Raw genomic sequence first — 26,644 nt, forward strand, 5'->3', positions numbered from 1 at the left:
GCCCTGCAGAGGAGCAGCAGTACCTGCTGAAACTGGACCGGGCTTTAAACTGAAAGAGGGTAGATTTAGATTGGACATAAGGAAGAAATTTTTATGATGAGGGTGGTGAGGCACTGGAACAGGTTGTCCAGAGAAATTGTGGACGCCCCATCATTGGAAGTGTCCAAGGTCTGGTTGGATGGAGCTTTGAGCAACCTGATCTAGTGAAAGATGTCCCTGCCCACGACAGGGGGGTTGCTGGACTAGATGATCTTTAAAGGTCCCTTCCAATGCAATCCAAACCACTTTATGATTCCATGATTCTACCTGCCCTATAATCTAATCTCTGCCTTTCCTGGCTATCACCTACGCAAAGCCAGCCTGGTTGGGAAAACAAGGAAGCACCAACCACAGAGTGCCAAGATCCAAAAAGATACAAGATCCAGAAAGATGACCATACAACCATAAGGCCCAGCACACTGAAGTCTCTGATCCTCGTGCAGGCAGGAATGACAGCCCCACATGAACAGTACAAAAGGGCCTCTCAGAGAAAGGCTTAACTTTTGCAGAGCTGGCTACTGCTCAGGAAGGGAGAGAAGCTCTCATTTGAACACTCTGTGATCTCAGACCCACTAGAATATTGACTTCGATGACACTTTGGTGCATTTTCCACCTGGAGATTTGTCAGACCTTTTTGGAAGCCATCTACTCCAGCCACAGAGCTCTCCTCCTCCTCTTGTCACTCCACACATAATAGACACAACAAGACCCTCTACATAAACTGCACAAAGTTTAAATTATTTCAGAAATTGCATACTCAGCATCTGGGAACATACACATTCCTTAATGATTTTCTCAGTACTGCATGTGCTGCTAAAGACTTTCCAACCCCTTCACCACAGGAAGCATATATTTCAAGTCTTGTGTGGGCAAAGATCTATTTTCTCAGAGAACTAATGTCCTAGCTTGAAGCTTAGATAAATCAATAGCCCTTAGATTAAAGCACCTTGCTGCCCTTGAGACAAGCCCAGAAGAATTTCTTCCCAACTGAAGAAAAGTAACAGTTTTATGCCTTTTTCTGCCATTTCGTAAGCCAGGCAAATGTGATTAATTCCTTTGTGTTCAGAGTTAATTAAGTGGTCTTTGGGGACCATCAAGATTTGTCATGTCATCTGCCTTTCTGTGTTAGGAGAGCAATCAGTATTGTCGTCCAAGTCACTGCTTTTCCAGGACGTTAGCTCCTCCAGTGGGTAACCTCTTCCAGCTCATGCAAATCCCATCTTCTCTACAGGGTCTCCTTTTAAAAGCCTCTTTGGCCCAAGACACAGGCCCAAGAAAAGTAACCCATTCTAGTCTGCACGGGCTCATTCACTTTCTCTCCCTACTGAAGACCCAGTCATCATCTCTACCCAAATGGAAGATGAGGACCAGGTTCTCTCACTCCCCTGATATCAATATCATTGAGATTAAGTCCTTAAATGTGATGAATGCCACTCCATGGTTGGGAAAGAGCTCAATGGTTACCTTCCAACTATCCACCAAACTGTGTTCAGATAATCCCCAGTAGGGATGGAATATCAGTAATTACAATAACTCATCAATAATTATTTCAGTAAAGGCGCTACAGGAGTGCCATGCCAATGATAGAGCTGCGTACACACATCATCATTGTAAAATACTTACGGAGATGTAGCTTGTAATTTCCTTCCTTCTGTCCTACCTCTTCCCACAGAAGAGTGAATCACCACCACTTACCAAGCCTGCCTAGTTGGAAGACATGACTGTCCTCAGTGAAGGAGATGCAACTGAAAGTCCTCTGCTGTTTCCCCTAGAAACTCACCAACTCCAGTCATAGAAAGCCCATTTCACTGCTTACTGCTCCTCTCTACATTCACCTCTGGGTTGTGTTAGATTTTACTCTCTAGTAGACCAACTCACTTCAGTTAACAGCTTGCAGAAGAAGATGGCTTGTCCAGATCTAAGAGTTTCACAGGCGTATGAAAGGTGACCACTTAAGACTTAAAAAGATCAGAGCAAAATAAAGACTTGAAGGGAGCAGTGCCTGTATAAAGAGAGCAGTTCCCCAACAACAGCTATCTATACCCAAACATACAAATGTAGTTGCTTGTCGTGTAAGCTTAAGATTAGTGGTCTCCTGATGAAAATAGTAACCGTTTCAATTCAATTTCAATTATTCCAGAACAGCCAAAGACCCATCTGTATTTTCAGGATGTCATTCAGGTATCTGTGGACTTATACGCAGCCTGAAACAAAGAACATGCACTTGCAAACGAAGGATAGGAAAGTGCAATGTACAGTGAGCACAAAACCTATGCTTCAGCTGTACCAAAGGATGTTCCTGCAAGAAGCAGGGCGATGCAAAACCTGAAATCCCACCTGCTGCCAGGACCCAAGATACTCACAGACCGCAGGCCAAACACACTCCATGGAGGTGCCTGGTTAGTCCTTTCCAGAAACAGAGTGGAAGGGTGCTCTCTCTGTTACCACAGGGTGAAAGTCCCCTTTACACAGCAGCTCTGCAGCAGTGGCGCTTGCACAGAAAGAGGAGGGAACTGAGACTGCTTGCTCCCTTGCATGAAGATGCTCAGAGCCCAACCCCTCAGAGGAAAGCTGCAGCCATGAGGCGGCTGTCTTCTGCAGACGCTAGAAGCCAATGCTCCCCTTCAGACATGAGCCATGTTGTGCAGGCAGGGCTCCATCAGAGAAGGTTAACAGGCAGAGATTGCGTTGGGTGTTAGTACACAAATATATACTAACCCAATAAATTAAAAACAGATGATTTTTCCCAACTGTGCCTTCCAGCACACTTTGCTCAATGAAAAGAAAACGAAAATCTAGAAGAGTTGTTTCATTTATTAACCTCTGCAGGCTCACTGCAATCACAATTGGGCAGCCTAACTGCTCAGAAGATTATTCCAGTGATTCAACTGCACCACAATACAAATAAAGATATCTGCATAAAGTGGGCTGCAAAGTACTAAAAATTAAGACCTAATTAAGTTATACATTTGTGCATCATTGCCCTCTCTATTAGAGTTTGGAAAACTGAAGGCAACATGCTATTATACATCATGTGCTATTATTCACATAAGTGCCTAAATTACAGAGTTTGGGAGATACTAGTTACATGCTTATTAAAAAGCCATTTAATTCATCATATAATACACAGACTTCTTTCGAGATTTAAACAGGAAACATGAAAGCAGCATCTGAATAGCAAGTCTCAATCAGAAATTATTTCTGCTGCCATAACAACAGTTTTTCCCTCCAGATTTTGGTTTCCCCTCTCACACTGAGCCACAGCGGGGGCTGGAGGAGAGCTTCTGGAGTCCAATTCATGCCTTTTGCATTTACCTTCTTTTAAAAAAAAAAAAAAAGGCGTGCTGAGTACAAACTCTGAGAGGAGTTCACAACTCCTCAGAAAGCTGTGTAAAATTGCTGATATAAACCAAATAAGAACAAAGTTTAAATCTGATTTATTCAGGTCCTTTGTCTGAATGTTCAGACCAGAGGCTCTTGGGGGGGGGGGGGCAAGGGGAGGTAATCATCCCCATTGGATAGAGCAGTGATACAGGGCCGGTTGTTTAGAAGCAGAGGACATCCTTGGATGTGCAAAAAATGGTTAGACGTGGGGATACAATCAAGTTAGTTTTTGCAGCGGATGCGATGGAAGCCTTGGCCCAGCTTGCACACACACAAATGAAGATGCCGAGTAGCTGTCAATCGTATAGCCCTTAATGAAGCCCTGCTGATGTTTCACACCCAGCTGTCACTTTTTCTTTTTCTTCCTTGTCCTTTTCACCTTGTGCCTAATTGATTACAAGCTTGGCTAGCACTGGAATTTGTTCAGCTTCACAGGACGCTGGCTAGGAGGGGAGCACCAAGGAGGGGCTCTGGCAGTGCCAGTGGCTGTGCCGAGCAGTCGGCCCCCAGCCGAGGCAGCAGCATCCCGCCAGCCCCATCTCTGGCAGCAGAGCATGCCCGGGGACCGATGCCGGAGCCCAAAGGACACCCCAGGGCAGCTGACCTCCGGGCCTGCGCAATCAGCTACTTTTCAATAAAACTTTTTCCACCCAAATTCAGGGTTTTATCAGCTTAAAGAAGCTATTTAACATCAGAAATAGCTTTCTAAACACTCCTCCTTTCTCCCCCAAAGGATTTCAGAGAGTATCAGGGAGACAGAAGAAAACTTCCTCTCAGAATTTAAAATATTTTAAAATGTAAATATATATTCAAAACAGGATAAAATACTTAAAAGAATTCCTAAACTGTGGTTTGTTTCATGTGAAAGGGTTTATCATAGAAACCACAGCTGTTAAGTTAAAACGGTGTCTGATATTCCATTTTTAATCTCATCATTATTCCCTCAACAGTAATTCACATTAACCACAATTCACATTTTATCTTAACAGTTCATAAGAATTTCTGAAGTACTAATTTATACAACTTCTACTTGAGTTAAGAAGTCCATTACCATCTTCACGTCAGAGACAGATAAACTGCAGCTGCCCCAACACTGTGCGATATGGAAGTCACATAAGCGACATCTTTCCCAAATTGCTCTTTTAACCATTAAATATGTGTGTCCTCAGTTAGAAACACCAAGCAGAACAGAGTCATCCTCCACAACCAGCTTTTACAACCAAGGATGCCACACGCTGCTTTTGTAATGGTAAGAGATAGCACCAAGTTACAGTGTGACTGGCTCCAGCGAGATGCACGTTATCCTTCATTTGACTTCTGCATGTATTCTTACCGCTTGCTCTCAGTGACATGGGCCTGAAGCTCTTGAAAAAGAGAACAAATCTAAAACTACATACTGCATGTAGCCTGAATTGGGTCTTTGAAGGTTTCCAAGTTACACTTCGTTTGGATTCAACAACTAGCTCTTGTAAGAGTCAACAGCAGCACCTTTCTTGTATCCTTGCAGATGGGATGGCCGCGCCTACAGCTAAACCCCAAACCTTCACTTTATAACCTCCCCCAGTTTCTCTGCCTTAAATCTTAAGAAGCAAAGGAGGAAAAAAAGAAAAAGAAAGTCTGGAAAGAAATGGAACAGAAAAAAAGAAAAAATGTAAAGGAAATTTTTAGCCTTTATGCTTTGACCTTTCTTACTGTAAGTTCATTCAAAACTAAGAGTGCAGTTTTCAAGGCACAAAAATAAAAAACACAGTATAAAAAAAGGACTTGAACAATAATTTTAAATTAAAAAGAACATTAAGGAAAAGAAAGAGGCTGGAACAGAATATCTCAATATTAACACTTTTAAAGAGCTAATCAGGAAATTCATGAAAAGCAATCCTTAGCCATGAACATTTGGTGGTTTTCATTTAAATGTACTGATGTTGTGATAACAACTTTGACCAAACTTTTAACTGCGCATAGGCATCAGGCAAGTTTAGAAAAGAAGTCATCTCTTTTTACTCAAGAACACCCAGAAACTTACATTTAAGAAAGCCTCCTCATTTCAACTTAAAGAGCCCCCCACTCAGCACCAGGGAACACTTCTGCAGCACAGCACAGCCTGTTGCGTTGCAAATGAGCTGGTGAGCTTTCCCCTCCTCGCTGGCCGAAGAGATCCCTGCTGGGAGAGAGGATGATGAAACATGTAAGCAACTTCAGTCAGGGTTTAGACAGCTACTTTCTACGCAAGTCTTTCTGGTTTCCATGCTGTGGTAAGGCCAGATTGATAAAAGGTGTTGAAGGCAGCTTAAAGGCACTCTGGAAAAACAAAACACCCCAGCAACAGGAGTCGGGAGCGCAACATGACTGGATGTGTTCGCAAATCCTGCCAGGAGCATGATGCCTGTTGTAAAACGTGGCTACCCTGACAAGGCAAAGGAGAAATGCTCCTGAACACATGCTATTCAAAGCCTGTGTCAGCTCAGGCTGCCAGGCTGCTAATTCTTGTTGTTTGTAAGTTTTTAAACAATCTGTTGGCTAGTCTTTCAAGGAGAAACAGCCTTGCACTGACTTGAGGTCATTTATGAAATCTTTTCTTGTCTTAACCATCTGTAATAAAAGAAGAGCTGAGCTGCAAGTAAAGGAACAACCAGCCAGACAAATTTCCCTCGTGCCAATTCCTGGATGTCACACGATCCCTATAGATGTATCTACCATGCTAGGTATCATCTACGTGACCAAACACTAGCTTGCAGCTGGCACTCATAACACCAGTGCTAACAACCAAGGAGGAGAAATCTCCCCAGGGGCTATGGAAAGCGATGCCTTAGGGACACCTGCATCTCAAATCTATGACTCAGTAAGAAAAGACAGATGCATATCTATTTTACTATCAACTGCCCAACATTACTCAAGCCACCTCCCTCTACTTTTTCCCCAAAAACACATTAGCACATTTACCAATTATTTAGTATATGCAGGAATCCTTACATAAACTAGACATTAGAGCACGTCTTTAAATTCCCCAGTACTGCCAATGCAGACAAATCCTTTCGTGATTAAGCACAACGTGGTTACATGGAGAACTGAAGGCAGACACCTTCGCGGCACAAATCCGGAACACCCATACTCCTTTGTTCTGATGTCTTGTAACACGGTTGCCTTAGCAACATAAATCATCTTATTGGTCATTAAATACTATTTTCCATATCATGTTAAAACTGTTCCACAATACAGTGTTTTTCTAAATATAATGCTTTCCCCAAACAATGCTAAAAACACTCATTAAGCTAGGCAGTTTAGTATGACCAGAGAGTTTAAAAAGAAAATGAAGAGAATTTAACAGCAACCTTTAATTATTTGTTTTGTCAAAAAAAAATAAAGAAAAAAAAAAATCAGAACTCATCAGCCACATCGAACTTTCCCATTCATTTGAACTTGGAGGACAAAGTTGATCTTTCTCTGTATTTCTGGTGGCACGGGGACACAAGCAATGCTACTACAGGTTATCCATGGGGGAGGGAGGAGGGAGGTGTTCTGTCCTGATTACAGTTAAAAGATACTTCTGTACAGAAAAACCTCAAATAACACTGCAAGTTCACATTTGCCTTGGCAGGGAGCAAAACACAAAAAGGGAGATGGAGGAGAGATGTTTATGGCCCAGCCCGCCAAGGCAGACTGAAATAGGGCCAAACGGCACATGTGCTTACGCCTCTGCTCTGTGCCACAGCTTTCCTACCTCTACCCCGCTGAATCATGTACGAAACCATTAGTAATCTTCCATGGCTGTCCTCCTGCCTTCAACACAAAGCCTTGCGTTTTCTGAGTGCTGCTCTGTATCAAACCCACTGCAGTCTGTAAGCAATTGCTAAACACTTTTGAGTCCAAACACAGCTACCCTGCTTCACAATATACTGCAGCCTGTTCTGGGAAGAAAAAATAAAAATAGCCAACTCAATAAATCTTTAGCTTTGGGTAATTTTGCCTTGTGTTTTGCAGCATCTTTATAGCAAGAATATAATTCTTGCTATAAAGGCATGCTACTTGTCAAGAGCAAATGTTTTCAACTAAAGAATACCTTGACCTCAATATTTCACCAGTCTAATTCAGTCTCCAGTTCCCCCACATCAGAAAAGTAGTTTCTCTTGGTTCTTGGATATATATCAATTTTAAAGAAGTGCCAGCTGAACCATTAGGACTAAAAGTGCACCTCTGAAAAATGATATCCTGAAACTATAAAGGTCACACAGTCTGTCAGGAAAGAGCATCAAAAACGTGCTCCAACTTGGCTGGTCCTTAGACACTGTCAGCCTAAAGCCAAACCAGTTGAGAGCCAGATACTTCAAGCAAAAGCAAAGCTGTCTCTGGCTTGCGCTCTTCAGGATGCAAATGACCCAATGTCAAGACGCTGTAGTATTTGGGGAGGGAGAAGGCGTAAATTCATATGAACAGAGTGACATGCCTTTCAAACATGATTCAGGTCCCACTTATATCAGAGGGAAGTACTTCAGCCCATCTATCCCATTTGCATCAGCAAGCCAAAATCAAAGTTCTGCAGGCATTAAAGTACTGCTTAAAATACAAAAGCAAAGCTGAAGAATCAGACGTTGCTAAGCAAAATGGACAAAATATTTTTCTGGAAGGTAAAAAAATGTTTTCCCAGAACATCAAAATCCCTGTCATAACCCAATAGCAGCATCCCAAGCCATTCCGATCCAAAGGTCTTTGAGGATGTTGGAAACAACATCTTTTACAGAATTAAGCATGCACAATGCCATATTTAAGTCCTGACCATGAGACCCCTAAAGTTAGCACTCCTCCTCACAGTCAGTCTTATCTTACCCCAATTCCAGTGGGTTACTTAGAAGTAGCATACCATACATCATTAACAAGGGTGGCAAACACCTTCCTTTAGAGAAGAAAAACCTATTTCCTACACTGTTCTTTGAGCCTAACACAGCACAGAGCTTACCACTTGAATAAAAGGTTCACCAATGACTCTATATATAAAATCTCAAATTGCTGCCATGAAGATTTTAAATACAGTAGAGTATTTAGGGAGGCCATCCCTCATCCTTGCTCTAATATCTTCCCTACCTACCTTACAGAGCTGCCTTCATTTGCTATGCAGGTCTGCAAGGAACAAGAACAGACACTACCTGGATCATCACTCCCTGTCTTTATGGGATGGAGATAGAATAGGCAGCTCCTAACTTACCTACCACAAACTGTGGAAGGCTGGTAGCAAGAAATTCCTAACACTGCTCGTAGGACTGCCTGCTCTTCCCCAGCACTACGTTCAAAGGCACAATCACTCACCCACAATAGGGCTACACTGACATTTTAAAAAATCGGGGAGGAGAGATGATGTTTGGTATTTTTAAGTAGGAACAACTATAAAACACAAACTAAGCCCCAGACCTCGGGGGCTTCAGGTTACACACAACCTGAGTATGAACTAAATTCAGATAATGATAGCGTTTAATAAATAGAAACATATTATGCAACCTTCTGTATTTAATATACTGTTATTACAATTATGTATGCAGTAAAGTCCACGCCAAAGCCTTTGCAGCAAGCAGAGAAAAATGAAAATTCTGCTGATGCTTTTTGAATCCACCTCCTGGTAAGATCCAAGAGGCTAAATAGGAAGCTGCACCCACAGCCTGGGAAACTGCATAGCCACAAGCGGTCCAAAGCCCAGGAACTATACAGCACCTTTCCCCTTTCCCAGGCTGAGTAAGCCAGTCCTGTCATCCTTAGTGTCACTTCCAAAAACAATGAGCAAAGTCTCATTTCAATTAGCTTTTCCAGAGCCATGAGCAAAAGAAGAGTACTGTACGACTTGGGAAAGAAAAAGTGTTACAGAAAAAGGCAAACTGAGGCGAAGCTGGAAAGGAAACTGGGAAAGACCAGAGAAAACAAGACACAAGAAATCCCAGAGCATCTCCCTGCAAAATGCTGGGTACTACTTGGAGCAAAGCCAACGTGTGTGTTCAGAATGAGGAGCCTTCTTATACCGAGTTCGGTTTAAAATTATCCTTCTCACTTCTCATTATCAAAATGATTCACTTCTTCCTAGACGAGACTTCTACAGTACACTATATAATGGCATGACACATCTACATGTCCACATCTCATTTAATACCAGCAAGATTAACGCGTCTTTTGCGCATTCCTAACTTCTAGTTGCCAAAGTTTTTGTGGCAATATCCCATTGCTAGTCTTCCCCAGCCTAGGGGTCTCCTTTGCTCTTCTATTGTTTCCCTTTAGCCAGACCCGTAACTGCTTTGTAACTCTAATGACCCACTCCTCTACTTTGGAGTTTCCCACTTCATACCATAATAAGTGTTTTATTAAAGACCAGATAAAATCAATATATTTATCCTAACTCGCATTTTAAGGTGGGGGAAAAAAAAACAAAAAGGGTCATTCACTCTGGCACAGTCTACCTACGGATAAACTTATGCTGCATTTTGTCCCATTTTCCATTCATGGTTTTAATTAATCTTTCCTTTAATATCTGTTTTAAAACTTTACATATCAAAAGACTGACTGTTTCTTCTGTAAACACACAAAACTGTGCTTCAAACGCACCAGGGCTGTTACCATTTAGGAAAATAAATAACTTTTGCACATGTTCATATTCTATTAGAACCAAAACGAAGAAATATGCAAAGAATGAAAACACAATACTTCACTGCTCAGGGAAGAAGTTTAAAATCTGTTTTAAAAAAACCAAACAAACAAACAAAAAAAAACAAAAAACAAACACACACCACACTACCCAAAACCCCATGAAGTTCTCTTTCACTACAAACAGGGCTGATGTGTATGTGGAGAATAAAAAAATATGTTTAGTGACCCAAGAAAATAAAAGCTTTTCCTACAGCTTCTGGTTCACTTACTCCAAGTAGCAGCAGTCTGCTGAGAAACAGAAATTCATAGTTTGTGTTTCCCCTCCTGATAGGAAAAACAACCCTAAGAAAACCCACATTTTCCTTAAGAAAGTGTACCTGCTAATTTCTCGTCTGTATACAATACGCCATCCAGAGCAACGGCATTTCTATCTCTGTAACCAATACCAGCACCCACCAACACTGGGAATTAGCCAAGCGACTAATTGCAGGGAAGGGCGACTGTGCCACAAGCCCTGGGAGGAGGTGTTAAGCCGCTCCGTGCCGGGGAAGGGACACACGAGACCTTCCAGCTCGGCTGGCGGCACGCAACGCTCTTCCTCAGCAATCCCACACAGCTGTCCTGAGTCACACAAGTGTACGTTTGTACAAAGGGGTCACTGACATGAAATAAAGCCACCAAATTTAAGCCAATTTTGATACTGAGAACATGAGAATTAATTCAGCAGAGTAAAGCTCTGGTTATATATTCCAAGTTTATTTGGAGCAGCAATTAATGCTCTGTATGCTGAAGACTTCCATACACATGCCAGTCTTAATAGCAGTCACTCAAAAATTCACAGAAAAAAATTCCAAGTATTATTCTCACTATGCCTGCTGGGATGCCCAGGCAGTGTGTAACATCCCTTTCATACCGCTCAGAAGTGTGGCACACATGCAATTAAAACACTAACAGACTTCCTTAATAATAATAATAATACTATGATCCCAAATCTGGTGGCTGGCCACAGCTTAACGAAACAAGAGCAATTAGTGATCTAGACAAAACCAGGATGCAGGCTTTGTTTCCTCTAGAGAAAAAGACAGAAGGACCTAAATGATAACGATTACCAGTGAATATTCACGCAAACAGATCCCTTCTGATAAAAGTAACCTGGAAGAGTCTGGTATGTTATCATCACTCTTAACTCCTATTTTTATCCTACCAAAAAAAAAAAAAGGGGGGGAAAAAAAAAAGACTAGTGGTTTTGTATCGCCAATGCCCCTACTCAGAAAATGAAAATGGTAATTATTCCTCCTTAAAAACACCACGGGGGGGGGGGGGGGGCAACAGCTGGAAATACCCCCGTTTCTTACCTTTCTTTTTAAGGCATTTTGGGATGACAATCCTTTTGCTTCAGAAGGGGCACCAGGGACCCATAGAAGCAAACAAGGTGCACGCTCCCATGCCCCAAAGGCCAGGGATCCCAGCTGAAACACGCCTAGCACAAGTTTTACTGAAATACCTTCTCCTGCCCTTGCAACGTAGGCCAGCAGTCAGTCATCACCTCACAGGAGTAAAATTCAAAACGTGCTGCTTGCCTGGATGGTAGCAACGACAGGCCTCCTCTGGCAACACAATCATTCCTAACATCCAACTTGCATCCAAAGTTCTCAGTTCAAAAAATTAATACAGTTAAAGAAATTCATATCTCACAATCAGTATTTTGGGGGGACATTCCCTGTTATGTCGCCTGTCTTTTGCGCCTCTCGTGCAGGGTTTCCTCAGACGTAAAGCCAGCCTTGGTCTCACCTGAGGGAGGACATGTCATCACGAGAGAGGAGGGCACGACTTCATCTGCGAGGCCGAGGAGCAGGTCTAACATCACACGCCAGCTACCGCGCGATAGCATGAGGCGCCTTAAGAGACAAGGGAGCTGAGGACATCAGATAGACATCTGGGCAGCTCTGACCTTGGCTGGCCCGCTCCTAAGCCCACTTCTGCACTTCTCCAGTTCTGCAAGTTGCTTGGTCCCCATAGCTTTTATTATTGTAGGTCACACCTCTGAGCAATCTAATCATGCTTGTTACAACACGCTGTGGAAGTGAGGAAGCCTTCTTCAGGGACAGCTGGAGGACAGCGTAAACCCCATCACAGCGGCAGGACCTAAACGCAGCATCTACCTACGCAATTTCATTTTGGATGCAGGAAAAAAGTCAAGACAAGACTTGCTGTTCTCCCTTTTCTCCTTCCACAGTGGCCTGCGATTCATTTTTGAAGACAAAACTTCTCATTTCTAATATACATGAAATGTTTATGCTTGCCTGACTTGACGTGGAAAGGACAGCATAAAGAGAGTAACTGGGTCAGGGGAGCAATTATCAAAAGTTAGATTAATGTGGAAAAATCCATGTGACAACAGGAAAACCAGTAGATCTAAAAATTCCTGTAGGCATGCCATTTCTTAACTTTGTATTTAAAGCATCTAATTAAAAGCTGCCAACCCCATGCTAACATTATAAATACTTTGCTCTTTATCTTTCATTTTAAGAAAAAGGTTGTTTTAAACACAGAAATTGTTATACCATGAAATAGCAATGAGCATATGAAGAAAACGAGCATGTAAAAGTCTCCTAAGACTACTCCTGTTCAGAAGCAAGAAAGCAAGCTTCCTGATCTCAATTCTTACAATGAGCTGCCTCTCTACAATAACAGTTCAATTTCTGAAGCCATCTCTGGTGCTTGTTAAGGTAACAGCACTACAGTTAGACCTCCCAATAGACTTGCCTTTTTTTTTTTTTTAAATACCTGCTCCCCATCAGAAGGGATCAAACCCAGACTGTTATTTCACTACAGTGCTTTGCCTCTGTCAATCTTCAGTAGCCACTCAGTAAAACCAATCTGCTCCAGCTGCATTACTCTCACCTTGCAAAACTGAGAGGTTCTCTGCAACTGAAGGTCCTTTAAAGGAACTGTTTTGCTTTAAGTTTAAGCAGTTTATTGAGCTTAAGATCCTGTGGTGCTTTCTAGTTATTGCTAACTATGAAAACATCAATTTCAAAAGCACTAATAATTTTACTACCATTTTCTATATGGTGTGCAGATACTTTCTACCTCAGATTGTATTAGGCTCCAGAAGAGCCAAGCGTTCACGTGGGCACTGCTCTGCCTGGAAGAAAAGGTTCTTTCAAACACAGCTTTTGAGAGGCAGAAATACGGCTCATCCATGAGCCTGCCACATTCAACTGACAGCCCTTTGGAAAATGCTAGTTTTTAATCATCCATTTTTACCAACCAGCTGTGGCCGTTTGACAAGCTTTGGATTTCTGGCCTCCCTCAAGGCCTTTTAAAACTTCCTGTTGCTCTGTGAAAGCATTTGAGTTAGCTTATGCTTCTGAACTAGAAATAATAAAAGCTAGACACTACTACATTAGGAATGGCCAAGAAAATGCAAAGGAACATAGCTTGTGTGTGAAACTCCTAGACCCAAACTTCAGTTTCTGTGAAAACAAAACAAGTTTATTCTCAAATTTAGGTACTTTTAGAATCTTTCAGGACAAACTCCAGCCTCTCCTTAAAACAGACAAAGGAGGGAAAAAAGGAAACCTAAAAAACATTTTTAAGTGAGTTTATATTGTACTTAGTACAGAGTATGCCTCCCCACTGCTCCACAGAAGAATTTTATTTCAAGGTTAGTGCCTACTTTCGTGCAAGTGATTTAGGCTTATTTTACTGCTGCGTTTTTCAGCCCATTTCATCATTTAACTCCTCTGTGTAATCAAAATTCCTCTTCATCTATTTATGTGCTTGCTCCTGCCTCCACCTGAGCCCTCTGGCAAGTGCCTTTCCTAAGCCAGCCTTTAGGAGCATCAGTATCTTCATTTTGGAATCACAGGGTATGTGCATCACTCTCCTTAGAGCATCTCCTCTGCCATTTTTTACAATCTGTGCAAATTCAGCTTAATCCTCTACCATGATGGATCTAGAATTTCAACACCTCCTTTTGAGCTCACCTTCTGCAAGGAGGCTTCACACCTTTCACATTGCATTTAGCCATGCCAAAAACATTTGCTTGCAATCTCAGTTCAAAGAGCAACCCCAAAATGGGGAAAGCCCAGTTCCCCGCTTGAACGCTGGCTGCTTGAGGAAGTTCTCAAGCATTCGCATTCAGCAGCAGGGAAAACTCGGGACGTGCTAATATCACATGCCAAGCAAGAACGCCCTATGAGAGCCTGATGCCGCTATGCAATCAGTATTCACCCCATTAGTTTGAGAGAACTACTGATACTAGTCAAACATCAGCATCCCATGAATTTTCCATCTCTGTACAGCAGCAAAAGCAGTATAAGCAGCAGGAGGTAAAGCTCAAAACTAGTTAGGTTTGAAGTTGGATCAGTCACTCGGCATCTCCTGAATCAGCTCCACGCTGTCCACTCCTGGTTTTACCACCGGCGTGTTGTGTGGGTTAGCAGTCTTATTTTAAACCTTGGCACACACGCTACTTAAATAATCCACAGATTTAAAACATCCTCAGGACTTAGAGATGAACCTTAACAGCTTTCTGGGAGTAATAAGATTTATTGGGCCAAAAATTAAGGTGTTACAAACTCAAATTTCTGATTTATAGCAGAAGCTCATATTTCTTAATTTAAGTCCTAGTGCAAGCTGGAATACTGTCAACCAGATCAAGTGTAATTTTTTCCAGCTCTATATTTACACTTCAAGGATTATGCAGAAGCACAGAGCAGAAGCAGAGAAGCCAGCCAAATGCCTCGACGTGAACCTTTTGGGGAAGGTTCATAGAAGTTTGGCTTATCTGTGTTCAAATGGGTTTTCAAAGCAGTATAGATCTAGACATCCATGAGAACTCAAGGAAGGAGGACCCAAGCTTTAAATTTAGGAAAATAATCGTTTTACCTTGCACATGCACAAAAACTTGGACAAGCATTGCGAGGAAGGCGGGTTTCTCTTCTGCCATGGAAGGAGGCGCAGCCGAAGAATTTCAGCCTCGCCCATATAAAATTAGCTATTTATTTTGGATAAATCCCACAAAATGTTTTCCACCCAGCTAGCACTCCTACCTGCTGGTTTAGCAGCAGCGGACTAAAGCGCTGTGCTGCAGGATGGCAAGCGGCCAGCTGCCGACTCCTGTGCCTCTTCAGAGACAGGGACGATAGGTCTGCTCATTAAAGCCTCCGGGTTACTGCAAGGCAGGGACAGAGGCAGCTCTTGGCTGCAACATCCCTCGGGCTCCCAGTGTCACCAGAGCCACTGCTACCAGGGAAACGCCTTTCATACAATTCTTACCAGCAAGGTCTGTCGCAAATTTAAGGATACACCTTGCCATATCCTGCCTGTCAGCCGTTCCCATCACTGCAACATGCACGCACATGTTGAAAAGGAGAGAGAAGAGAGAACATCACCTCCTGACTTGCTGGCTGGCCTGGGGAAGCACTGAGGGATACCCCTTTTTCTGCCCAAAAATGAGTGAGTAAAACCACATCCCACCATTGCGTCTGTTGCTACACACTGGCTGGCCAAAACAAAAGCATGAAGACTGTATTTCAGAACCAGCATACGGTAGTGCTGGCTGATTTTTAGCCCAAAGCAGGCTAAGAAACAACTGAAACATGACTCCTGCCATGTACCCCATGACTTCTGGGGTACAAACCTTTAACGATGCTCTGAGAGTCCCATCACTCCAGGACTTCCTTGACATGAAGCCTCACTGACATCCCTGGGAGCCTCCCAATTGTCCCTCTTGATCCCCCTTTCCCCAAACTGATCCCTTACTGAGAATACCTGAATTTTCTGTGGTCTTCCATTAGAGTTACACTTCAGTGCAAGGCCATTACAGTATCAACATGCTGTTAGGCTGCAAAGACACATTTCCCAGGGACCACTTATGCAGTTTCCTTGACAAACAGCACCATCTTTATCACATTAGGACATATGTATATTGGTTTTCAAAAAAAGACTTACTGGTCCCTAAATGCCCATGCGCCTCTAACAGAGAGCCTCCTATATTTTGGCATATATAGGACTATTATGTTTACCCAAGTTTAAATCTACACTTGCAAAGGGAAACATACAGGGTATTTTACTGAAAAAGTTTAGATGTGCCAAGAATTGGCAACAAATGCAGTTAGATGAATGCTGATGTAACAGCATGCAAAAATCATAAAAATAAGGTTAAAACACATTTCTGTAGTCAAGCATGGTTTGCTAGCAGCCCTTGCACGTGCTTAAATAACAGCACATGTTTAAAGCCAACATTGCTTTGTCACCAAGTTATTTCAATATCCTTGGGTAGTCATCTTACCAGCTTACAAACTTATCTAACAGTAAGTCCAATCTCAAACATTTCTAAGAAGCAAACACCAAATAATTAAAAACATTTTTATTTTTTCAAATACACAGGTATCAAACATTTTTCTTATATTTGATAACTTTTTAAGCTAACAAACCTCAAACTCCTCAAAAAAATCAATCTTATTTGCCTGAATACATGCAGCTTTTCATATACAGTTAAACCACTCCCTTTACCAATGGTTCTCATGTTGTTTCACTGTCTTCCTGAAGCGTGGCAGGAAAAACTGGGGGGGGGGGAGAGAAAAAAAGAAAAAGGCAAGCAGGCTCCCACAGGACTCTAAAAATATGAGTTATTTCCCAAGCAGGCAATTCTCACTATCTTTCAGATTCAAGTGAAATTATCCTTATAACCTTTCCCTTTCTCTTTACTTATCAGTATCTATCCAATTTCTGTTGTATTTTTAAGCTGACTTTTATATCTATACCTTTGGGGGAAAAAAATCAGAGTAAAACTTAATTTCTTAAAGGGCAAAGATTTTTTTTAACATTTCAATTTCTTCTAAAAATCTCACACCATAACAAGAATTTAACAGTAAGTAACAGAGAGTACGATGCTGTTTTGTTAGCCTGGATTAACAGAAAATCTGGGTGGCATATTGCCATTTTACACAAGCACACACCCACCGCGCGCTGCTATCTTGTGAAATTATGTATCATTGAGATGGGGTTTTAATCTATCAACATTTTTAATAGGCTTCAAAGACTCCAGTTACCCGGATCCGCCCTGCTCCCGCCGCAGCGATGGGAAGGAGCAGACTGGTGACGCTCATGCCACCCCACACGTTCCCTTGCCCTCTGCGGCCAGCGGGCTCGTGCGAGGGCAGCACAGCTTCCCACCCCACTTCCTTCGCACCTGGGGCGAACACTCCTCTCCCAGACTGCAGCACTCTCCTGCAGCAACAAGACTGGAGCAACACGGGCCAGTTACGGGTGGTAAATGATAGCATACGCAGGTCTCTGCGGTACGGCAGAGGAGAGGGCAGAGCTGCAGCAAGAAGAGGAAGGAGACGAAGGCAGGACGAGGGCTAGTGCTATGGTGGGGTCTCTCTACTAGCACTGGATTTCCTTTTCCAAGCCACATCAGCCCCACACCACCCCCCCGCCTCCCTGGAGATCAGGTACCCACTCCGTCACCGCAGCACTGGACTCCCTCTATCCTAGCAGCGGGGCTTCTCCCCAGATGTTTTAAGACATTGAAACAGACCTCAAACTTTCCTGGTATGGCAACACAGACTTTGCCTGTTATCCATTTCCTACATTTTCCTGTGTCGGATGAAAATGACTTTATACACCCAGGAAAAACGGCCATTTAAGCTTTCAAGAGGGAAGAAAAAACAGCAAGAAACTTTTGCATAAACTACTTTCATTCCTTTGAAATACTTTACATCATTCTATTAAAAGGAGTTACCAAAAATCTAACTCTGTCCTAATACTTTTACCCTTGTGCCTCCTTCTGCTGACCATCTCCAAGACATTGATTTAGAAAGCATGCAATCAGCGCCAGCCATTTCACAGTCAAACAGAAGTTTCCCATGACAAAACCGCTGGGACACCCCCAGAGTGCTGCTCCAGCTGGGTGCGTGCCCCGGTGAGACCACGCGCTCCCCAAAGAGCACCGTTTTACACCCAGATGGGTATAAGGGAAACGATCCCATGGAGATCCTGCCTCTCCTGCTCACATACACAGGATGCTAACGAGACAAGGTCATCACGTAGTGCTGGAGGTTTCCTTAATACTGGGTGTATCACAAACGCCCAGGTTCCCTACTGTATTTACTTCCAGATGAATCTTTCCCTAAGTTCATAGACTGTGCCCTATATGTATATATCTTCAACTCATTTAAACAACCTAATTAAACTATCTTTCCATTACGCTACGTTTAAATCCCAATTTAATCCGGCAAGCACTGAATTCTCCATGTGAGAGCAACCCTCCTCCTTACTTCTCTTCCCTGCAATTCCCTTTCATCTTTCACACTGGTTCTCTCCACAGCTTCCTCCATAACTACACAATTCAATACCTTGCTAAGAAACATCCCTTCCTAACAATAATCCTCTTTACATTTGCCTTGTTAATTCTATTTGCAAACATGGGAGCAATGAATTAGTTGTCATATTTACCCAAACTACTGCTTCCAGTTCCTTATAATGAAATTCTATATTAAATACATAGATAGCTTAATGTCAAGCTCCTCATTTGCTTAATTAGGCAGCTGGCCAGTAAGCACCCTGCAGCATCTCCCTCCAACCCATCTGAGAAATTATACTTACGAGGTTTCAAATAAAGGCTTAACTAATTTGTGCCAATATTAGTCACACCAAATTATTGTCATTTAATAACTGTTTGGAGGGCTTTCTACCCCAAGAAGACTGCAAAGGAATGACATGTTTCTACAACAGACAACAACAAAATATGTAAAGTTCATGGTAGTTTCTTCTGTTCAAAGAAGTTAATTCATAAAGGTAGGGAACATTTAGTGCCTGCCAGCTTCCTTCCTTTAGAATCTGTCCTTTACACACAATAATTATACCAGGAAACCTCCCTCCATAACCAGCCAACAGACATAAGAAAAAAATCAGTTGTGACTAACAGAGTCCTGCACAAAACGCATTTTAGCACCGCTACCAAACCCAGGGGGTATTTTTTAAACACTTATTCTACACTTGAAATCTGCAGAAGTAGTTTAGAAATGTTCCTTTTGGTGCCTTTGAAAATTAAACTGCAGTTGCACTAAAGGGAAAAAAAAAACCCAACCTTCAACAAAAGAACTAAACACACCGCAAAACTGCTTAAAAGCGTATCATAGCAAAGCATGTCTAGTGCTTCCAGGAGGGTTTTCCCAAGGGCAGGCAGAGCTGACGCTTGTCTGACAGGATGTGTTACCTGGGGTGCAATATAACCCGGCAAGGAAGACAAAGGAAAGAGAAAGATTTCTGTTAGATTTCTACAGAAAAAAAGGACAGGCAAACAATAAGAACTAGATGACTAAATCAGTGGGGTACAACTCTATTTTGGCATAGCTACAGAAGGACACCACTGAGATTTTAGCAGAGTTTTTTAAATTGTGAAGTCCAAAAGATTAAACTGCCAAATATAAGTCTGCCAGTTTTCTTAAAGTACTTTACAGCAGCAGCACTATTCATAAGGTAAAACAAACCAGAATTACAAACACTGGCTATCCGGTATTGAGATCAGAAGCAAAAATGTACATATTTTATTTTGCAGCAAACCTTCCTCTGTCACATATTATTACTCTTAATGCACTACTACTCAGGTTAGTAGTTTACATTCACGAATATCCTAGAGTAAACTGCATCTGACTTCATTCATCCGAGATCAGCATGCAGTATCAATCAAACGGAGTGCAGACTACTGATAAAGGCAGAAATCTGCATCTAGTTAATCATCCTAATTGTTATGCAGACCACTTTAAAAAGGCACTAATCAGTGTTATACACAGATGCAAAGATTGTTCAGTAGAAGTTACCATCTAAACGCTTACCCAAATATCACATTTTCAGGGGAGACGGAAGCTCAGCACATTTTAGTTAAAAAAAATAAAATAGATTTGATGGTAGGACACAGAACTTAGAGGTTCACCTTAGATCTTAAGCTAAATAGAGTTTGATCTTTTGAAAGCATAAAAAAACCCCACCACACAAGGTCTACTTGTCATCCTGCAGGTGATGGAGGCCAAGGGCCCACTGTCTTTGTCAGGGCAGACTCCTACACTCATTTCCCATCACCTCGCTGCGGGGTCTGCCCTTCTGCCCTTGGTGACAGGCTTATGCAACCAGGACCTCTCAGATGAGGCACAGCTAAACCAGCATCCATTAGCCATCCCAGGGCACTCTCTGCAATGCTTTGGTCAAATTCTTCTGCCAGAGCTCTGTAACCTCCCGCTTGAAACATCCTTTGCAGAAGGTGAATGGAAAGCAGCAAAAGACACAACAAACTCAGTGGGGATCCACGGAAGTACAGAGCTGCAAAGCCTGACACCTCTACTGGGCTAATAATTAACTCAACCCATGCTAATGATAGAAGGAGATAATTTGGTCACCTGGATAAACAGTCTGCTGGAGAAGAGTCAGTACAGTTTGTACAGAGAGAAACCCTGCCTAACAAACCTTTGAGTGCCAAACATGGACAAGGTACACCCATTCATTCTGACCTAGCTGAACTTCCAAAAGGACTTCAACCAAGTCCCTTACCAAAAACTAAGGGCTTTCTTAAGGAAACTAGGCAGGCAGAGGTAAGAGGAAAGGTCCTGTGTGGAAAGATAGATGGTCGAAAAATAGAAACAGGGTAAGGATAAGAGTGAACAGTCTCTTCTTGGAGGGAACAGAAGTCACCAGTGAAGTTCAGCAGAGACCCGTGCTCAGACTTTGGCTGTCTGACACATTCATGTGAGACAAGGAAAGGGGAATGAGCAGTGAGCTGAGGAAGTTTGCTGATGACAAAAAAATGTATTGTGGTAGCAAGGCCAGGATGTGAGGAATTCCAGACAATCCTGGGAGACCCAAGTTAATAACGCTGCAGAGGAAAGCTAATGCAAATAAACACAAGAAGTATAAGAAGATGCACATGGGAAAGACACAACCACAGCTATACATAACTGAGGGATTCCAAACTGACGTACTCCTGAGCAACATCTTGACATCACAATTTTACAGATTCATGAAACTAACTCACTAGCAGTCCAAAAAGCAAATCAAACATTACAAATCATTGAGAAAGAAAACAAAACATGGTTATGCCACTGTCTAGCTTACCTACATGTTGAAAATGGTATATAGCCCAGATCCTCCCATCCTAAAAGGACATGTAGAACCGGGATAGACTCCTGGAAAGGGATGCTCACATTCCGGAATGGCTTCCATACAAAGAACATCCGAATAGGCAACTCTTCAGGCAGGTCAAAAGCGAACTTGATGAGGAAGACAGAGGCCTACAAAGTCATGAGTGGCATAACGCAGGATCACTAACCACCTCTGCCACACAAGAGCTAAGAGCCGCCAAATGAAGGAAGCCAGCTGAGAACATGCAGGAGGGAATTCTTTACACAGCCAGAAGCAGAGCCACAGACAAGCAGCACTCCTGGCCATGGAGGCTGCAATGAGGTCCCAGGGGGCTGCAGACAGACCAGAGAAGCATTTGGAACCAAAAGCCACCAAACGTTTTGAAACAGTGAAAGGGTGCACCCAGCTCTGGCAACCCCAAGCTGAGAACAGCCAGAGGCTCAGAGAACACCTGTAGAAGAGGTTTTCAGTAAGGTCATCCTGTTCTTATTTTTCCTTGGGCATCTGCTTACAGGGCAGGGGGAAGAGAGAGGTTGCAGAAGACAACGGATCAAAAAGGGAGCAGGCTGAAGATAAAGGGTTAAAAAAAATAGAAAACTAAAGCAGGACACCCCACAGAGCATCCCAACAGCACCCTCTGCTCCTTAAAGCTCTGGGGACAGCAGCGATTAGTCCTCTGCCCAGACCCATAATGAAACAATGAAAGAGAAACAGGCAGAGATCCTGGGATCCTGCCCATCAAGTCTGGAGCCCATCAGCCTAAGGAGCTGTGGCCAGCTCAGACAGGGGCAGGAGAAGGCTGGCAAGAAAATCCTATTCTTTCATAGGGTGGCAGATAGGAAAGCTATAAATCAAAAACCACCCACAAGCTCAGGAAGAAGCTTTGGAGGAGCCAGAAGAGGAACTGCAGCCTCATGCATTAGATGTACACGTCCCAAGGTCTCCTTTTCCCTGCAAAAGGGATGTGAGTCACGGAGTCAATGAAGCACATCATAAATGCACCCATTTTAACCTCTCCTTGATTAATTTTCTCACATTTTATTTCAGCAGGCAACAGATTAGCCTGAAGTGTAAGTCAGCCTGCAAGAGCACCTCATCCCTCCTGATGGCAAGAGATCACTTTCTGCTACGGGGTAAGGAAACAATGCAGAAGCACCTAGAGGCATCTCCAAGGAGCTGCTTGGAGGTGAAACCAGCCACCACATGGCTTGCTCAAGTCCTGTGTGGCCTACTGGGCTACAGAGATGAACCCTTGGTTTGGCCCATCACAGCTGCTCTTTCATTTCTATACTTATTACATCTCCTAGAAGCAGTCAGGTACTGCTGACAGTCATAGGACCCATTACATAGCATCCGCAGCTTGTTGTATTCTGTTGCACACACAATATTTTTAGAACCAACTACAGACTTCCGTATGAGTTCAACTACTGCAACCACCACACTAGATAACTCTCAGCTGTTCTGCATAACAGCAAATGAGACAAACCCCATGCACAACTAGCTCAACTAGACTTGTTTTCAAATTTGCTTTAAACTTAATTTATTCCAGTCCTCCAGTCACAGCGTAGCTTGGAGCACTAGTCTCTGCTCACACCATCCGGGTCTGCTATACAGCCCCCCAAAAAACTCATTTTTTGAGAGGATTTATGAATTACTTCAATACGAATAAAAAAGGTTTTCTGCAGTTCATTTTTTAACCTGAAGGATAATAAGCTCAAACAGCTCACACACACACTAATGTATAGTCTCATTTTGCACAGTTTTGACTTAAAGAAAAAGGAATTTCCACACAATTAGATGCAGCTGTAAGCCAACATTTATTATTTTGGAGGGGAAAAAAACTAACTTGCAAAACATTTCAGAAAGTGGCCACTAAACACATCACAAACCTTTCTAAGTAGCGATACAAATTGTAAAGCAAGCATTTTATTTTTATGCCAGTTTTGAATGTCAGATTTTAAAAATAAGAAACACTAGTGCAGAAAATCTATATTCAGTTAACTCAGACGTACAGAAAGGCTTTTCCTGAGTCACCAAGCCTCATCTCCTACTGCCACAGCCAAGCACACGATATCAGCTTCCTCAATATATCCTCAAGAGCCAGTTAGGGGCTTTGCTCCCACTTCTCCTATTTGAAGGCTGTTCTAGAACCTCACTCCATTTAGGGAAGAAACTGTCTAAATTCCAGCTTAAGTTTATTCATGCCAGTTTATATCTGTTTGTTCCTGTGCCAACATTGTTCTTTAGCTTAAATAGCTCCTCTCCCTTTCTAGTGTTTATATCCCTGCTGTATTTGCAGATTGCAATCATATCCCCTCTCAGGCCTCATTTGCTAGGCTAAACAAGCCAGGCTTTCCTCATCTTCTCTGGAAAAACTGGCATTTCTTTCCCCCAGCCCCTCTCTGCACCTGTCCCACCTGCAGCACGGGTGAGAGGACCTATGCCTGGCACTCCCTAGGAGCTCACACCCATCCCACCACCCCTCCTGCCAGCTCCACCGTCGCCTTTACTTTCTCCATGGCAGCAGGACAGCAGCAGCTTGGTCAGAGACGAGCTAACGCACCCGGCACATCTCCTGCTCTGCTGTTCCCAGCAGCAGAGCTCCTTGCTCACAGCAGGGAACAAAGGCAAGACATCATCTTCTACTAGCAAGGGATGTACACATCGTATAGTTTGTTTTCAGCGAGGACATGTTCAAGCGTGACTGCACATCCTAGGTCAGAGCTTCCAAAGTGCACAGATCTGCCATCTGACAGATGACAAAGATGTAATCAATTGATTGCCTACCAACTATCAGAATTTTAGTTTTTCACAGCCTCTGCTTAAAAAATCCTTACAGTAGGCAATCTCAAGTACTCAAATTCCTTCCTAACTAGCTCCCGAAATCACCACTCTCTTCAGCTCAAACCCTGCAGCAGCCCTCTCTAGGCTCCTCAGGCATTTCCTAAGGAAGTCACCATCCCTCCTGACTAAGGGCACAGCAGAGTCCACCCAATGCCCCACCAAAAATGACCATTTTTGTCACTGTTCCTGACTTAGCTATAGAACTGAAAAACAAAAGAAATAATCCAGATTTCCAAGTCATGCATCCCCTCTCCTAGGAAATGATTCCCACACTGTTGTGGTCTACTGCTTAGATGCCTCCTTCACCAGGAAGGGCACATTCACTCCTGCTGCTTCAGAGCCAAGAATCTTCCTCCTTGTTACACCAAGTCATGTATTCTTCATAACACACGATAAAACTATTCTTCCTCCTGAAGAGTTCTCTCCAAACCTTGATTTCCCTTAAGTGGCCAAAAAACCCAAAAATGCAAGCCAAAAAGTATTCCATCAAACACTCATCACTATAAATGCAGAACAAAAATATTCACACTCAGAATGGCTGTTCCACACAAGGAAGTTAATCAGCCAAGATTTTGTCCCAAGGTCACCGTAAGAGGATGTCTCTCCCTTTAAGGGCTAGGCCATCCACACACTTATTTTAACCAAATGCAATTATGCAGGCAGAAAACAGTTTTGAACACAAGACAGACAACTCATTCAAGCTTTCAGAAAGTACCAGAGTACGAGATAGCAGGATGATGACATGTCAGATCTAGAACGAACTAGAGGAATACACTGGTGAGCCAGAGGACACAGCAAGCCTGCAGCAGCTCAGCAGCAACCCGTACCTCAGCTTCTGGGGCAATACAGCAGATCCTAGGTGAAGCACTGTAACTTGCTGCAGATACTGTTATCCTCCACAACTTACTGCAGATACCGTTATCCTGTACGGCTACCAACAGCATCCACAACACACAAAGCCTACCAGTCCATCACCAGTGCAGGTCTGGTTTTTTTCTTGGTTTTAGTTATTTTGTGTTGAAAGCACAGAACTGCACTTATCCTCCCTAGCAAGCAGGAGCCCAGACAAGAATTATAGAACATAGCAAACAAGCAGGCAAAGCAATGAAGTACAAATACAAACCGTTACACTTCCCATTTCATCTGTCTGGACTCATTCTCTCTCTAGCCGCAATTACAAGTAGCTCCGTTGCCGTCGTGGGACCCAAGCAAATTCCCGAGAACTTCAAGTGGGATTAAACGGGGTTTTGTTCCGCGTACTGTATTTTTGCACACTCCCATGTGCAACCCCGCATGCAATCTCAAGTATGATTTAATCACAGAGCTGAACTCGCAAAGCCCACTCTAATAACCACAAAAAAAAAAAAAGCTACTTCTACAGGCACTTTTGCCACTTTTCATGCTTACGCGCCCCCCCGCAGCAGAACAAGCCCGGCCGCCGTTCCCATTCGCGCCCGCGGGAGGGAAGCCCACGCTCGCACCGACGCTCCAGCCAGCTCCCTGCAGCAGCGGCAGCACCGCAGCACCTCTGCACGACGGCGGAAAGCAGCGGGAGCGGGGCGGCGGGCCGGCGGCGGCACCCGGCAGCCGCAGGCCGCCCCCGGCCCCGCACGCCCGAGGCCGGGATGCGCCGGAGCCGCCCCGGGCAAGGGCAGCGGGACTCTCCCCCGGCCTCCCGCCCGCTCGCACCGGCAGCGGGCCGGCCGGAGCGGCGGCACGGCGGGCGGCCGCGCACCGGGAGCCCCGCCGCCGCCGCGGGACACGCTGCGCGGCTCTGCCCTTTTCCTCCTGGCCCGGCCGCGGAGCGCACCTGCCTGCCGCGCCGCTCTGCGCTGCGCCGCCCGCCCCGGAGGCGCCCGTAGCCCGCTGCGGGATGCGGCCAGCCTTCCGGAAACGCTTCCCAGCCCGCTGCGCTTACCCAGGAAACGATTCCGGCCGCCAGCCGCCGCCGCCCCTCCTCTCCCTCCGCCCCGGCCGCCGCCCAGAGCCGCGGCCCGCAGGGGGCCGGGCGGGCGGGGCGAGCTGAGGCGAGACGAGCTGAGGCGAGGCGCGGGGGCGCCGCGGCGCCATGTTGTGTGCCCGCCGCCGGGCCGGGGCGGGAGGTGGGGCCTTCGGCCTCCGCTCCCGCCCCGACTGACCCCCGGGCCGCGGCCGGTACCCCCTCAGCGCTGCGGCACTGGGGGGCTTTCAGTCAGCAGCTCATCGGTAGCTTCCAGAGCAGCTGTCCTCGTGTGAGGGGGTAGGGTTTATGCGTGGGGGCAGGTGTACCCCTGAAAAAAAAGAAAAATCCTTTTTTCTCCTTAGGGGAAAAAAGAAGAGTCAGGCTCGTGTTGGCATATGTACTAATACCCTGATCAAGGTGAGGCAGTAGCAATTATGCTCCCGAAATGCCACCTGGTGTACCCCAGGACTCCTCCAGCGATAACGGGAGCCAGGGATAGCCCAGTAGGTTTGGAAGCCCACCTAGAAGGCTGGGTTGTTTTTCACTCTGGATATGGACTCCGGTAGCAACATGGGGGCGGGTTAAATGCCCATGTGGCTGATGAACATCAGCGAACCCCTCCAGTTGTGGACTAAAGCAGGGTGCTTGACTCCAGTGTAGCGCTCC

The 26,644-nt window shown here is 44.2% G+C and overlaps 1 protein-coding gene across 20 annotated transcripts in view; it reads right to left on the reverse strand.

The window, feature by feature from the left end:
- The window catches only part of APBB2 (amyloid beta precursor protein binding family B member 2), a 200,235-nt gene extending 174,136 nt beyond the window's left edge, over window positions 1-26,099 (reverse strand). For 15 of the 20 annotated variants that reach the window (XM_072861654.1, XM_072861661.1, XM_072861655.1 and 12 more), the window contains exons 1-2: window positions 25,847-25,944; window positions 5,447-5,581 (exon numbers count right to left, since the gene is read on the reverse strand). The gene's annotated coding sequence lies outside the window, so the exon portion shown is untranslated. The other 5 variants (XM_072861648.1, XM_072861644.1, XM_072861649.1 and 2 more) reach the window with 5 other exon arrangements.
- Window positions 26,100-26,644: the final 545 nt, after the last annotated feature.

Source organism: Ciconia boyciana, chromosome 5 (assembly GCF_034638445.1).
Source record: "Ciconia boyciana chromosome 5, ASM3463844v1, whole genome shotgun sequence".
NCBI lineage: Eukaryota > Metazoa > Chordata > Aves > Ciconiiformes > Ciconiidae > Ciconia > Ciconia boyciana.